Source organism: Artemia sp. Qi Xiang Cuo, chromosome 5 (assembly GCF_049724085.1).
Source record: "Artemia sp. Qi Xiang Cuo chromosome 5, ASM4972408v1, whole genome shotgun sequence".
Taxonomy (NCBI): domain Eukaryota; kingdom Metazoa; phylum Arthropoda; class Branchiopoda; order Anostraca; family Artemiidae; genus Artemia; species Artemia sp. Qi Xiang Cuo.
The window spans coordinates 27,732,355-27,749,570 of NC_142798.1; the positions used below are offsets into that span (position 1 = coordinate 27,732,355).

Below are 17,216 nucleotides of genomic sequence, written 5' to 3' on the forward strand. Positions count from 1 at the left end.
TGTGACCATAATCGCCTCGTAGTATGTAAATATCTTTTTATTTCTATTTTTTGCTTTGTGTCTATGGGTAACTAATTCAATGGCAAGGTGGTCACTTTTACCAATAGGCGTGAGATAATTTATCCTTTGGATCAGTTCACTATTGTTAACAAAGACTAGGTAAAGTAATGATGGTTGCTGGTGGGGGTGAAAACTTGTGTGTTGGTTGATTGCTTGGAAGGCAGAGAGATCATGAATACAATCAACAAAGGGACTGATGGTGGCTGAACTACAGGTAGCTGGGTTATACGGAAAACCTTCCTTCTAAAAGATACTAGGAAAATTGAAGTCACCTCCTATAAGAAAATCACCTTTGAAAATTTCTATGGCTTTGCGGAACATATTTGAGAGCACATACTTGGTATCAATGGAAAAGGATGCTGAGGGACTATGGTATTCACATCGAATCTTGGCTTGGCATAGGTCTGGGCCTTGGTCTGGGATATCAAGCCAAATGGTCTCCAAAGATGGCAGGCCAGATTCTATATAAAGTTCCTGGACAATATATGCTGCTTTTACACAAGCTAAGACTCCACGCTTGCATTGTTTTGACGAGAGGTTAGAGATGATTTGGTAACTAGGTAATTGAATATTTGTATCTTCTAATCTACTCTTTGTATTCTTAGGGCATACTTTGGTAAGTAGGATCATAATCTTTACTATTAATTAGACTTCTTAATTCATTAATTTGGTTAGTAATGTGGTCTATTTTGGCAAATAGAAGACAAAAGTTGGACTTACTTTTGAGCAACCATTGATATCTGGTCCTTGTTCCTCATGTTCTGCATGTTCGTAGAATCATTAAATTGGCAGAGAGAATTGTCATTGATTCTAGACTGGCTAAATGAAGTATCTGATGTGGTACATATTTCAAACGAGAATAATAGAGTAGAACATGGAGACATAAACACTTTTATCATCATCATAACTATTAACACTATTTATGACATATGACAGCTTTACATTTGCATGGGTGGTGGGGTGCGCATTTCTGTAACACCCAGTGCTCTGTTTTTTGGAACTATTTTCCCGTCTATTTTCACGAATAGCGAGGTCTTTTTCTCCAGCAGTAACTCTCGCTTTCAGCTCTTCAACAAGTGTCTTATGTCTAGTTCTGTCTTCTCTTGACATGTCGCTATAAAACCGGATGCTTGATTTTTGCATGGAAGACTTTTTAATAATGGTATGTTTAATCAAAATTGTATGCACGGTAAAGATTAGAGGGGGAGGTCTTTGAACTGCTTCACTGGCAATAGTTTGCTTAGGGGTTAGACGTTTTAAGTTGGAGATAGGAACAGATGTTAGGCTGTATTGGGACTCTAGATAATTTTGACCATAAGTATTATCATCTGTTGTCACAGGAATGCCATTAGCACGTAGATTTTTTTTTGTTGCTCTCTATTTATTTCATCGTGCACTAGTGTTCTTAGGTTTGTTTGCACTTGGTGGCTGATGTCTGTTCTTATAGTCTTTGTTTCAGCCTTTACAGTATCAGATGCAATTTCTTTAACTTTGGTGACGTTGCACTTTGATTCTACTGCAAGTTCAATAGTATCAACTTTGGATTCAATTGCTTCTATGTTGCTGTTCAGCCCTTCCGATACCAAAAGTACCTAAGTTACCAAAATAAAGTATCTGCATCTTTTCAGGATCAGCTTTAATGATTCAGCTGAAATATTTAGGGTGTTGGGTTAGAGAGTGATTGGAGATTTTCAAAGTTTGTGTTTAGAGGGAGGAGATCAGGGGGCTAAAAGGTTTGTGTCTCTGATTCCCCTAAAAGTTTTCGTACTATTAGCCCTAGTGGAGCTTTGTATCTATTCAGGGTGACTGAGTAAGCTAATGTTATAAAGTATGTGCCTGCTCATATATTGAAACATACTCGAAACATAGTATGTACATACATAAATTCAAAATAATATATCTGTAATATCTGGAGGATAATTGGGGGAAAGGAAATTTCAAGGAAATTTCAATTATTATGTTTGGAGAAAGAGTGCCAAAATATTTTTGTCTCTCAAATATTGGTTTGCTGGAAAAGGGCCAACAATTTTTTCCGTAAAAGCTCGAAACTTATTTCCATATATTCGTTGGTCAGTTGACACCCTTATGTACAGAAAATAAGTTTAAAATATTTTTGACCGAAAATTTACCAAAAGCTTTTTTCTGAACAGCTAGGACGCACAATGCTTTTGTTCAACCAAGTTATTGAACTTTGAGTGCTTTTGACCATTATCGACCAAAAGATTTGAGACCCACAAAAGCGGGCTTTAAATATTTTTTCTCCAATCGGTATTCATAATGTTCTGGGTTAGGTGAACCCCAATGCAGAAAACAAATTTGAAACTGATATATCGACTTATGACGCCCGAAAAATGGGCCCAAAATTTGATTTGTCTTAAGTAGACTTTTAAACAGCAGTGCATATTGACAGGCAAGGTAGACCTCAATGAAGGGATAATATTTTGAAGATTGTTTGTATCAGTGCGTGATACCTGAAACTGGGTCAACGAATTTTCTTATCTCAGACTAGGTTAACCTTTCAGGGAACATAGACTGAGACCTCCATGAGGTGTATCTTTATGAAGACAAAGGCTACGGAGAAAATGCTGTATTGATTCATGACTCCAAAAATAAGCCCAAATTTGGGTTATCCCTGACCAGTTTGCAACTTAATGGAAATGTATACTGGGCCAATTGAACCCAAGAAGAAGCAATATTTTGAGAAGAATTAGGTTGTATCAATTCGCGAAATTTTAAAATGAATAAAGCATTCCTTTTCTACAACTGGCTTGAAACTGCCACGATAGCTAGACTGAACCATGACGAGGACAGTGTATTTTGGAAGAAAAATTTCGATGCAATGACTTACCGTAAAAAATTCAATTTCCTTTTTTACGCAAAGAAATTAAAATGAATAATCTCATCAAACATGAAAATAAGATATACTGCTACGCATGAACAGATAAATCTTAAAAATAACAGAGATTAAAATGTATAATCAACTAAAACTTGAAACAATGAGAAATTACCGCAAACAAAACTTGGGTCGTCCCCCCCCCCCATAAACGTCCTAAAGGCTAAAGTGTCTTTTGCGCTTTACAAAAAAAACAAAAAACTAGGCTACCGTATATTTTAAACAGTTTCTCTTTTTTATATTTATGGCATTGAACAATAAAAATCCTCAAACCTCCAGTATTTCATATCATTATATTTTAAACGCTCAGTCTACTCTCATTTGTTCTTTCCTGTAATCATGATGAACATGGTGATTTTCTTTCTCTCGTCAAAATCCATGTCATTTTTGCTGAAATTCCGATGTAACGGTAGGTGTTTGAAGGGCTTGAGAGGAAGGGGGAGGATGTAGCACCACTCTTATTTGCAAACTTTGCTTAGCTTGGTGATATTATTTGTCGCTGGGTTGTTATTGATGTCATGACAAATAAAAACATGCTGCTCGAAATACAAATCATTTTCAGCAAGACGCAAGTCATGTTTTCATGATAAATTTTGCCTCTAATAAACTACCTGGTATATCAGTTATATAACCATAGTTGCGCACATGTCCAGATCCCTTAGAGAAGAATCTCAGAAAGTTTTTTTTTCCATGGGTTGAGCCTAGTCCTCTAAAAACTGAATTTCTAGGTCGCAATTGTTCAACCATGGAAGTCCTACGAGCCAATCTTTGGCTTTGGGGAAATTCCAAAGACCTCATAATTAAGGGCTACAATGTTAAAATACCAAATTTTAATCAAGGGAAATGTTTTATGCACTCAAAAGTCTACTTCAAGCCATGAAATTATGGCTAAGATAGATCATGATTAAAATATCTAATCTTGGCGCGGAAGGTTAACATTACTTTATCTAAAGATAATGTCTGGCCTTGATTAGTCTCTAGCAGGAGCGGATCTATGATTATCTGATTAAACCGTCTCAGGTCATCTTTTATTTAGTTCTTAGCTTAGCGTCATTTTGTTTATCCTCCTTATTTAGAGCCTTTTATTTAGAGTCATTACTGTTGTCTTGAATATCTTATTGTTAAGCTTTGAAGAACACCTACCCTTTGTTTATCTACTCTATAATTGCACATCCTTAGTTTGACTGAAATATTTTGGTAGTTGTTTTTGGTCCAAATTCACCACAGCTCTTACACAAATATTACTATTACCATAACTATTACAGTGTATAATTTCAAGCTGTTCTACCTAAGAAGTGACATCAAAAGTATTGTTTTTAATGCTATATCACACTTACGGATCGTAGAATTGATAAACATCACAAAGATATGAGCAATAGCTTTCAAATCAGCCATTAAACGTCACTCTAAAAAGTACAATTAGCCCACTAGCCCCAGCTTTTCCCCTTGAGACATGGCACCAAAAGTGCCGTTTATTGTGCTATTTGGCATTTACGGATGGCAAAACTGATTAAAAGCACGTAGATATGAGCAATAACTTTCAAATCAGCCATTAAACATCTCTCTAAGAAGTTCTGGTAGCCTATTAGCCCCTAGCTTTTTCACTTGAGACATGGCATCAATAGTGCCATTTTCAGTGTCATTTGGCATTTGCAGGTGGTGGAATATATAAAGAAAGCGTATATATGAGAAATAGCTTTTATGTGTGCTATTAAACATCTGTCTTTTGTAGCCCGTCCTAGCTGTCCTAGCCGAGTAGATTAGTGCGCTGGATTTAGGATCCTTTGTCCGAGAGGACGAGGGAATGTACCCAATTATTTGGTTTGGGACAGGGGTCAGTGGCGTGACTCTGTAAGCTCAGCCAGAGTCGACCCAGCTTTAAATTGGTACCTGGAGAAATCTGGGGATGGTAAACAGGAAGGGTGTGCGAAAGCACAGGATAGTTGGCCCCTCCCATTGTACTTCCTGGCTGAACTGCCAAGAAACGGAGATCAGTACCGCGGGTAGGGACTGTGAAATCCAATGCCGTATTATTTACCTGTTTTTACCTTTGTTGTAGCCCGCTAGCCCCACCCTTGAGAAATGGCACACAATATGCCATGTGGCACTTGGAGATGGTGTAATTTATGAAAAGCACGTAGATGTGAGAAATACCTTTTGGATGAACTATTAAGCATCTCTCTATGATGTTCTGGTAATCTGCTAGCCCTGAAAAAAAAAACGGGAGACAGATCAGTGCTACCCATGCAAAAAAGTGGAATTTTCCTTGTTGTTCAAGGTTGGGGACTGTGATTTGCCTGAACAAGCTAATCAACTATGCTGATTTCAATGGTACAGTCTTAATTTTGATCTGACGCCATTTTCGAGGGGTTTCCGTTTTTTTTGAAATTAACATAAATTTCTTTTAGTAATAAACTTTGGTTTTTAATACGAACGGAATTAATAGTTACTATTCCTGAATCAGCGTCAGACGGCATTTTTTTCAATAGGCAGTTTTATTCTAAATGCGTTTTTAACTTCTGGTTACTATGGGCTGCTGTTCGCTCTTTACTAGGTTTCAGCTACCGCTGCAACCATGATATCAAAGAGTAGAACATGTAATAGCCCTTCAAGGTTTGGATCGTTTGTATAAAAAGAATACTTGACTATAAAAAGAAACTAGATCAATAATTTAGTTATTTATGCCGTAATTTTGACACCTTCGCCCCCCTCTAGAAATTATTTACGCTGCCATGGGTGAACAAAATAGATCACGAACTGAGGACTGATTCAAATAAAATAATAATACTTTTAATCAACGCCGTATCCAGGGGGAGGGGATTACAAGATGTCCCCCCCAACAAAAATTTCGATTTGTATAAAGGTAACCAAAGTAAATATAAAATTGATGTTTTTGTACCCCTACCCCCCCCCCCCCCCCAAAAAAAAAGAAGAAAAAATATTGAATGCTCGCTTTGACTGAATACGTTTGAAACCAATATGTAAATTCGATCGTTTTTTTTTTTACATTCACGAACAATGAAACTTTTGCTCAAAAAGTCACTAAGGAGAAAACATCAGTCCCGCCAGTTTCCAACCATGCAATCTTGTAAAAGTTATGCAGTTTTGGGATTTTTTTTTTAATTCGTATGGTGAAAAATTCTGCGGTGAAAAAAGTTTATTTGTATTGCGTTCAAAATTTTACAAAAAGAAGATACAAAGTCTATTGTTGCGGCAGTTGATTTATAAAGTAACATATGACAGGTGGGGGGCCAATTTTTTTCTCCTCAGGATTTTTAAGAATATTTGCAAGGGCTTGGACTTGTTGTTGATCGAACGCAGGTGTAGCAAAGCAAAACAGGAACGGTGTTAGTTTCATTCCCTGCTGCTGTCCATCACGATCTTCTGAAGCTTCTTTTTCCAAATTTTCAATAGTTGGTGTTGCAGAGGTAGTTAATAAGCTTGCCAATAGTAGCAATACAAATGCTGTTCCTTTCATTCTAAAAATTTTTTAATATTCATCAGAAAGCTAGTATAAGTAAGCGTGCATACAAGAAATTTAGGTTGAAGTGGAGTTCTCTGCCCCTCAAGATCCGTCCGAAGACTTTCTCCTGCGCTTAATGAAAAAAAATATAATAGATAGAATAAACTAAAATCTGGTAAACTGGATTGAAAACGTTGTCTTTGAAGCATCTTAGTCTTTATGCATTGGTTGTTGACCTGGAAAAGACGTTGCGTCTCTCATTTTTTCATTCGCATTTCTTCCCGCTTCATTATTTAGAACAAATGATCCTAAAAAGTCTGGAGAGGGCTCATTTGATTGTTAGTGCTGAGATCTAGTAGTGTTTTTCAATTACCGTATGGTATTGACTTTTATACAAAGAGGCAGTTTCTGCGAAAAATTGTAGTTTATTTTAAATATTATGTTTTGGTGCTTGTTTCTCATTTTCAAATGAGCCCTTAAAACCTTTCTATGATATGCCAGTTTGTTTTAGATAATAAGATAAGATAAGTTTTATTCTTCATTAAATACACATACAATATTACATGTTATTAATCTCTCAAAGGCTCATTGGCCTGTACAAAGAGGGACGACATATGAATTACATACTCAGAGATAAAAAACAAAAGAAAATTTAAAATGATCACTTACTCACATATGAAGGAGAAGAAAAGAAAATATAGATAAACTGGAAACTATAGAAAAAATTAGAATAAATAAACTAAATTTATTAATTATATTAATAATTATATTATTAATATATTAATGCAACCATGATTTATAAGAAATATTCGTATGTTACACTTTTGAACCTGAGTCATGTCAAAGATTAATAGTATATATAACACAAGGGTCCCAGGTAGGGCCATACCCGATTTTGTCACCAAACCCCCTCTATATAGACACCTCTCTCCGTTTCCAGTTGGAAAAAATTTGGAAAAGAGATCTCATTTCTTGACAAGAAATATCCTAGCCTCTAGGGAAACGATATTACCGAATTAAAGAATTTAGCTGAAGTCCAAAAGATGCATTTGGTTACTGAGCAGCTTGATTTACTGTCACTTCCACTTTCCCTTATTCAGTTGTCATGGATGTGACAGACTAAGAGAGCAAAATTCAATCATATTTAAATTCCTCCAGTTCATCCCATAACTCAACCGCTACTTCTTTACTGCTGTTTAGAGTTTCCGCTAGTGCCTGCTCAATTACACTCCAGTCCTCCATTTCAATCTCTCTTTATTCCTCCAGTTCACCCCAAACTCAACCGCTACTTGGTTACTGCTGTTTAGAGTTTCCGCTTGTGCATGCTTAATTAAATGCCCTTGTACATGAAAATGATGAATATGATTCCCCAGCTCCTTGTTCTGACTACACGAACTTAGCCCCTGACACGAATTCTACTAGAACCCCTGACCTCATCTGTGATGTTAAAAAAGTAAAGTGTAAAAGCGGTACCTTTACTAGTCGTTTTCAATTCCCGCAACACTGAGAGCCTTAACTTGAAAAACTTAATGAATTAGACACCCTTTCTAAAATACATAGATTAGATGTAATCGCTATTACTGAAGTACAAGCTCAAAATTTGCACATGTTAAAAATTATTTTTTTTTCACAGTTTATTAAACCCAGACCAGAAATTCACCCTCTGGGTAAGAAAGGTGGCGGAATTATGTTCTTCGTCCTTAATTAATTAAAAAAAAACTTTTTCCACAAAATAGGTTTATAAAAACAAACTACCACAAATCAGTATCAATAAATAAATGAAACCCAAAACAAACAGAATTTAAAATAAATAATAGTCAAACTAAAAGGGAGCAGAAATTTATATGAGTTGGGTTCTAAACCCCAAGCTTTCTAAAAGCCAGAATATAATTTTTACTTTACTGGAAAAATTCAAATAAATGTACTTTAAAAAATCTGCAATGTCAGTTTAATATACATATGCTGATATTTATTCCTTAAAATTTTAATTGATTTTTGATTTTGTAAAGTTAGAAAAGTGAAAACATTTAAAAGGATTTTTTTTAGTAAAGTACAAATTATATTCTGGCTTATATGTCCCTTAAACCTTATATGTCCCCATGGCCTAACTTACAAGCCTTACCCTGAGGACTGGGGGTTTTGATATCCTCAAAGACATAATTTCTAAACCGTTCTGATACGCTGAAAAAATGGCTATCTAAAAATTTTCATTGGACGTATTGGGGGACATTATGGGCGTGTGGGGGGGGGGGGGGCATTAGCCCTATTACCACTTTGTACTAATAAAGAAGGCATTAGTCTTTTCAATTTCCAATTAACTGAGTCCTTTTTGAAGCTTCTACGAAAAAACTTTCAATAAAAAACCTTATATACCCCAAAGGCATAACTCAGGACCCTTGTCCTGAGGGCTATAAGGGGAGGGTTGTCATCCTCAAAGATACAATTTCCAGACCTTTCAATTTCGTTGAACAAAATGGCAATATCAAAGTGTTGATCAGAAATATTTGGAAATAGGATTGGCGTGGGGGGGATTCTCCCTCCAATTACTTTCAACTATTAAAATCGGCAATAACCCTTTCAATCCCCAATCGAATGAGCCCTTTCTGAAATTTTTACGACAATGCTTTCTATAAAAACATTATATGCCCCCAGGGCATAACTTACAATCTTAGCCCTGAGGGCTGTGGGGAGTTGTCATCCAGAAAGACCTAATTTCCAGAAATTTCAATTACGTTCAACAAAATGGCAATCTCAAAATTTTGATTGGATGTATTTTGGGAAACGGTGGACGTGATAGGAAGGTAACTTACCCTTCAATCCCTTTCAACTATTAAAAAGGGCAATAGCCCTCTCAATTTCTAATTTAGTGAACCCCTTTTAAAGTTTCTACGACAACGCTATCTATAAAAACCTTATATGCCCCCAGGGCATAACTTACAACCTTTGCCCTGAGGACTGTGGGGTGTTGTCATCCTCAAAGACATAATTTCCCGAACTTTCAACTACGTTGAAAAAATGGCTCCCTCAAAATTTTGATTATGTGTGTTTGGGGAAACGATGGGCGTGAGAGGGGGTTAGTTGCCCTCCAATCATTTTCAACTATTAAAAAACGCACTAGCCATTTCAATTTCCAATCCAATGAGCCCTTTTTGAAGTTTCTACGACAACGCTTTCTATAAAAAATCTTATATACCCCCAGGGGGTATGCCTGTTGGGGTACACTTTCTAAAAAAAACCTTATTTGCCCCAAGGGCATAACTTACAACCCTTGCCCTGAGGGCAACGCTTTATAAAAAAAACCTTATATGCCCCCAGGGCATAACTTACAACCCTTGCCCTGAGGACTCTGAGGGGGTTATCATCTTCAAAGACCTAATAGTAGAATGCTAATAATGAATTTGCTTAGACATATAGGAATTACCATGCTATTTGCTTAGACATATAGCAAATACCATGTTATTCTACGAGACGTATAGGAAAACATTTCTACGAGACGTATAGCAATTTCCATGTAATTTGCTTTCTGGTAGGTATTCTATTCTACAGGTCATTACACTCTTTGCCAAGAGATTTACGCAATTAATTAAACCTGTATTATAAAACCAGCGCGTCTTGTTTCGAGTTTTAACGGACAAGTTTTTGAAAAGCAGACAGTTTTTTTTTCTTCTTTAGCATTTGCAAAAAAGGGGTAATTAGTGAGTGGAAAATTTTTTAATGCTTTTACAATCGGAGATGTTTGATTAACCTTTGCAAAAAAAAGGGGTAATGGGATTTGTGAATTGGAGGAGATGCCATGATTATGTACTGTATAATACACATATGATGTTTTGGAGCGTATTGTCAATTTAACGAGAAAATGACTGAAAAGTGTTTTGAGGGAGATGGGTTGCATGGAGGGTTGAGTTGCATGACAGTTCAGTTAAAGGGGATACAGTTACACGGGGGTTTCGGTTATACAGGGGTTCAGTTACACGGGGGTTCAGTTGCACGGGGGTTGATTTAAATAGAGATTGAGTTCCACGAGAGTAGTGCTTTGTCGTGGTTTAGCTTGTCACAGTTTTAAAAGAGCTTTACGGGGATTGAGAGACTCAGTTGCCGGATTCCGTGTAGTTTTTCTTTACTTGACGGGCATTAACAACGAAATTTTTTTTATAAATAATTAGTTTTTTTATATTTAATAATATCTTAACTGGTATTTATATAATAAGTATACTGATTAAGATTGTATTTTCTTACATTTGATTACAAAAAAATAGATTAAAATTTTTATTTACATAATTTTTTTAATATTTTAAAATATATTTAATGGTATTTATAGACTCATTTGCCGAATTCCGTGTGGTTTTTCTTTACTTTGTGGTCATTAAAATAGAAATTTTTGTGTTAAATATGTAGTTTTTGTATCTTTTAAAATATCTTTAAGGGGTTTGAGAGACTCAGTTGCCTGATTCCGTGTGGTTTTTCTTTACTTGGTGGTCATTTGTTGTATATTTTAAAAGAGCTTTAAAGGGTTTGAGAGACTCAGTTGACTAATTACGTGTGATTTTTATTTACTTTATGGTCATTAAAAAAGAAATTAATTTTTTAAATAATTAGTTTTTGTATCTTTTAAAATATATTTAAGTGGATTTATAGACTCAGCTGCCTGATTCCGTGTGGTTTATCTTTACTTGGTGGTCATTAAAAACGAAATTTTTGTGTTAAATAAGTAGTTTTTGTATCTTTTAAAAGAGCTTTACGGGGATTGAAAGACTCAGTGGCCGGATTCCATGTGGTTTTCCATTACTTGGCGGTCATTAAAAACGACATTTTTGTGTTAAATAAGTAGTTTTTGTATATTTTAAAAAAGCTTTACAGGGATTGAGAGACTCAGTTGCCTGATTCCGTGTAGTTTTTCTTTACTTGGTGGTCATTAAAAAAGAAATTTTTGTGTTAAATAAGTAGTTTTTATATCTTTTAAAAGAGCTTTACGGGGATTGAGAGACTCAGTTGCCGGATTCTATGTGGTTTTTCTTTACTTGGTGGTCATTAAAAACGAAATTTTTGTGTTAAATCAGTAGATTATGTATCTTTTAAAATAGCTGTAAGGGGTTAGAGAGACTCAGTTGCCTGATTCCGTGTGGTTTTTATTTACTTGGTGGTCATTTGTTGTATCTTTTAAAAGAGCTTTACAGGGTTTGAGAGACTCAGTTGCCTAATTCCGTGTGGTTGTTCTTTACTTGGTGGTCATTAAAAACGAAATTTTTGTGTTAAATCAGTAGTTTTTGTATCTTTTAAAAGAGCTTTAAAGGGTTTGAGAGAATCAGTTGCATAATTCCGTGTGGTTTTTATTTAGTTTGGGGTCATTAAAACCTAAATTTCTATGTTAAATAAGTAGATTTTTTATATTTTAAAAGAGCTTTATGGGGATTGAGAGACTCAGTTGCCGGATTCCATGTGGTTTTTCTCTACTTGGTGGTCATTAAAAACGAAATTTTTGTGTTAAATCAGTAGTTTTTGTATCTTTTAAAAGAGCTTTAATGGGTTTGAGAGACTCAGTTGCCTGATTCCGTGTGGTTTTTCTTTACTTGTTGGTCATTTGTTGTATCTTTTAAGAGCTTTACAGAGTTTGAGAGACTCAGTTGCCTAATTCCGTGTGGTTTTCCTTTACTTGGTGGTCATTAAAAACGAAATTTTTGTGTTAAATCAGTAGTTTTTGTATCTTTTAAAAGAGCTTTAAGGGGTTTGAGAGACTCAGTTGCCTGATTCCGTGTGTTTTTTTCTTTACTTGTTGGTCATTTGTTTTATCTTTTAAAAGAGCTTTAAAGGTTTTGATAGACTCAGGTGCCTAATTCAGTTTGATTTTTATTTACTTGTTGTAAATTAAAAACGAAATTTTTGTGTTAAATAAGTAGTTTTTGTATCTTTTAAAAGAGCTTTAAGGGGTTTGAGAGACTCAGTTGCCTGATTCCGTGTGGTTTTTCTTTACTTGGTGGTCATTAAAAACGAAATTTTTGTAATAAATAAGTAGTTTTTCTATCTTTTAAAAGAGCTTTACGGGGATTGAGAGACTCAGTTTTACCTTGTCACAGTTACATTTTCTTGATTTTTCAAAGTTCATTTTGAATTTCTTTCGTTGAAATGCAAGAGTTGGAATATTTCAGTAGTGTTTGGTTGTGGTTTACCTTGTCACAGTTACATTTTCTTGATTTTTCAAAGTTCATTTTGAATTTCTTTCGCTGAAATGCAAGAGTTGGAATATTTCAGTAGTGTTTGGTTGTGGTTTACCTTGTCACAGTTACATTTTCTTGATTTTTCAAAGTTCATTTTGAATTTCTTTCGTTGAAATGCAAGAGTTGGAATATTTCAGTAGTGTTTGGTTGTGGTTTACCTTGTCACAGTTACATTTTCTTGATTTTTCAAAGTTCATTTTGAATTTCTTTCGCTGAAATGCAAGAGTTGGAATATTTCAGTAGTGTTTGGTTGTGGTTTACCTTGTCACAGTTACATTTTCTTGATTTTTCAAAGTTCATTTTGAATTTCTTTCGTTGAAATGCAAGAGTTGGAATATTTCAGTAGTGTTTGGTAGTGGTTTACTTTGTCACAGTTACTTTTTTTTGATTTTTCCAACTTCATTTTGAATTTCTTTCGCTGAAATGCAAGAGTTGGAATATTTCAGTAGTGCTTGGTTGTGGTTTACCTTGTCACAATTACATTTTCTTGATTTTTCAAAGTTCATTTGAATTTCTTTCGTTGAAATGCAAGAGTTGGAATATTTCAGTAGTGTTTGGTTGTGGTTTACCAGGTCAAAGTTACATTTTCTTGATTTTTAAAAGTTCATTTTGAATTTCTTTCGCTGAAATGCAAGAGTTAGAATATTTCAGTGTCACATTTACATTTTCTTGATTTTTCAAAGTTAATTTTGAATTTCTTTCGTTGAAATGCAAGAGCTGGAATATTTTAGTAGTGTTTGGTTGTGGTTGACCTTGTCACAGTTACATTTTCTTGATTTTTCAAAGTTCATTTTGAATTTCTTTCGTTGGAATGCAAGAGTTGGATTATTTCGGTAGTGTTTGGTTATGGTTTACATTGTCACAGTTACATTTTCTTGTTTTTTAAAGTTCATTTTGAATTTATTTAGTTGAAATTCAAGAGGCGGACTATTTCACTAGTGTTTTGGTTATGGTTTACCTTGTCACAGTTACATTTTCTTGATTTTTCAAAGTTCATTTTGAATTTCTTTCATTGAAATGCAAGTGTTGGAATATTTCAGTAGCGTTTGGTTGTGGTTTACCTTGTCACAGTTACATTTTCTTGATTTTTCAAAGTTCATTTTGAATTTCTTTCGTTGAAATGCAAGAGTTGGAATATTTCAGTAGTGTTTGATGGTGGTTTACCTTGTCACAGTTACATTTTCTTGATTTTTCAATTTTCATTTTGATTTTCTTTGGTTGAGATGCAAGAGTTGGAATATTTCAGTAGTTTTTGAGTGTGGCTTACCTTGTCACAGTTACATTTTCTTGATTTTTCAATGTTCATTTTGAATTTCTTTCGTTGAAATGCAAGTTGGAATATTTCTGTAGTGTTTGGTTATGTTTTTCGGTGTCACTGTTACATTTTCTTGATTTTTCAAAGTTCATTTTGAATTTCTTTCGTTGAAATGCAAGAGTTGGAATATTTCAATAGTGTTTGCTTGTGGTTTACCTTGTCACAGTTACATTTTCTTGATTTTTCAAAGTTCATTTTGAATCATTCAAGAAACGTCATTAAACACGTTTTTAAACTACATGCTATTTGCATGCCTTTCCTTGGCACCTTTCCAAACGAGCAGGGATTCCCCGCTGGTTCCTACACATTGCAAAAAAGTGAGCAGTACGAAAACTCCATGTTTTCAACCAGACTGGTTTTTTAGACAACACACCCACAGAGATGACACAAACACATAGAGACGAGACACACACAGACACGACACACAAACAGAGTCATAGTGAGAGAGATATCCAAAAAGTTGGGTTGATCTAGGTTCACTTAGAGTGGCGCGCCACTCTAAGCATGTAGTTTGTAGCATGTAGTTTGTAGTAAACTACATAGCATGTAGTTTAAAAACGTGTTTTTAAACTACATGTAGTTTGTAGTAAACTACATAGCATGTAGTTTAAAAACGTGTTTATTCACGTTTCTTGAATGATGTAGTTTGTGTAAACTAAATAGCATGTAGTTTAAAAACGTGTTTAATCACGTTTCTTGAATGATTCAAAATGAACTTTGAAAAATCAAGAAAATGTAACTGTGACAGGGTAAACCATAAGAAAACACTACTGAAATATTCTAACTCTTGCATTTCAACGAAAGAAATTGAAAATGAACTTGGAAAAATCAAGAAAGTTTAACTGTGTCAAGGTAAACCACAACCAAAAACTGCTGAAATATTCCAACTATTGCATTTCAACGAAAGAAATACAAAATGAACTTTTAAACAAAAATAATCTCTAACTTTGAAAATGAAAACCACAAAAAATCACTCCTGAAAAATACCAACTCTTTAATTTAAAATAAAGAAATTCAAAATGAACTTTGAAAAATCAAGAAAATGTAACTGTGACAAGGTAATCCACAACCAAACACTACTGAAACACTCCAATTCATGCATTTCAACCAAAGAAAATCAAAATGAACTTTGAAAAATCAAGAAAATGTAATTGTGACAAGGTAAACCACCATCAAACACTACTGAAATATTCCAACTCTTGCATTTCAACGACAGAAATTCAAAATGAACTTTGAAAAATCAAGAAAATGTAAATGTGACAAGGTAAACCACAACCAAACACTACTGAAATATTCCAACTCTTGCATTTCAATGAAAGAAATTCAAAATGAACTTTGAAAAATCAAGAAAATGTAACTGTGACAAGGTAAACCACAACCAAACACTACTGAAATATTCCAACTCTTGCATTTCAACGAAAGAAATTCAAAATGAACTTTGAAAAATCAAGAAAATGTAACTGTGACAAGGTAAACCATAACCAAACACTACTGAAATATTCCAACTCTTGCATTTCAACGAAAGAAATTCAAAATGAACTTTGAAAAATCAAGAAAATGTAACTGTGACAAGGTAAACCACAACCATACACTACTGAAATATTCCAACTCTTGCATTTCAACGAAAGAAATTCAAAATGAACTTTGAAAAATCAAGAAAATGTAACTGTGACACTGAAATATTCCAACTCTTGCATTTCAGCGAAAGAAATTCAAAATGAACTTTGAAAAATCAAGAAAAGGTAACTGTGACAAGGTAAACCACAACCAAACACTACTGAAATATTCCAACTCTTGCATTTCAACGAAAGAAATTCAAAATGAACTTTGAAAAATCAAGAAAATGTAACTGTGACAAGGTAAACCACAACCAAACACTACTGAAATATTCCAACTCTTGCATTTCAACGAAAGAAATTCAAAATGAACTTTGAAAAATCAAGAAAATGTAACTGTGACATGGTAAACCACAACCAAACACTACTGATATATTCCAACTTGTGCATCTCAACGAAAGAAATTCAAAATGAACTTTGAAAAATCAAGAAACTGTAACTGTGACGAGGTAAATCCCATCCAAACACTACTGAAATATTCCAATTCTTGCATTTCAACGAAAGAAATTCAAAATGAACTTTGTAAAATCAAGAAAATGTAACTGTGACAAGGTAAACCACAACCTATCTCTACTGAAATATTCCTACTCTTGCATTTCATCGAAAGAAATTCATAACGAACTTTGAAAAATAAAGAAAATGTAACTGTGACAAGGTAAACCACAACCAAACACTACTGAAATATTCCAACTCTTGCATTTCAACGAAAGAAATTCAAAATGAACTTTGAAAAATCAAGAAAATGTAACTGTGACAAGGTAAACCACAACCAAACACTACTAAAATATTCCAACTCTTGCATTTCAACGAAAGAAATTCAAAATGAACTTTGAAACATCAAGAAAATGTAGCTGTGACAAGGTAAAACTGAGTCTCTCAATCCCCGTAAAGCTCTTTTAAAAGATACAAAACTACATATTTAACACAAAAACTTAGTTTTTAATGACAACCAAGTGACGAAAAACTACTCAGAATCCGGCAACTGAGTCTCTCTAAACCCTTAAAGCTCTTTTAAAAGATACAAAAACTACTTATTTAACACAAAAATATCGTTTTTACTGACCACCAAGTAAAGAAAAACCACACGGAATTAGGCAACTGAGTCTCTCAAACCCTTTAAATCTCTTTTAAAAGATACAACAAAGGACCACCCCGGAAAGAACAACCACACGGACTCAGGCACCTGAGTCTCTCAAACCCCTTAAAGCTCTTTTAAAAGATACAAAAACTACTGATTTAACAAAAAAATTTCTTTTTTAATGACCTCAAAGTAAAGTAAAACAACACGGAATTAGGCAACTGAGTCTCTCAAACTCTGTAAAGCTCTTTTAAAAGATACAACAAATGACCACCAAGTAAAGAAAAACCACAAGGAATCAGGCAACTGAGTCTCTCAAACCCCATAAAGCTCTTTTAAAAGATACAAAAACTACTGATTTAACACAAAAATTTCGTTTTTAATGACCACCAAGTAAAGGAAAACCACATGGAATCAGGCAACTGAGTCTCTCAATCCCCTTAAAGCTCTTTTAAAAGATACAAAAACTACTTATTTAACACAAAAATTTCGTTTTTAGTGACCACCAAGTAAAGAAAAACCACACGGAATTAGGCAACTGAGTCTCTCAAACCCTGTAAATCTCTTTTAAAAGATACA

At 34.4% G+C, this 17,216-nt stretch overlaps 1 protein-coding gene and 1 long non-coding RNA gene across 2 annotated transcripts in view; one reads left to right on the plus strand and one right to left on the minus strand.

The window, feature by feature from the left end:
• The window catches only part of LOC148951994 (alpha- and gamma-adaptin-binding protein p34-like), a 44,030-nt gene that overhangs the window by 11,411 nt on the left and 15,403 nt on the right, over positions 1 to 17,216 (plus strand). The gene's annotated exons all lie outside the window — the stretch shown is intronic.
• Positions 6,093 to 17,216, minus strand: part of LOC148951995 (uncharacterized) — a 28,971-nt gene continuing 17,847 nt past the window's right edge. The window contains exon 2 of the long non-coding RNA XR_016141791.1: positions 6,093 to 6,432. This is a non-coding gene — a long non-coding RNA (uncharacterized LOC148951995). The remainder of the gene's footprint in view (positions 6,433 to 17,216) is intronic.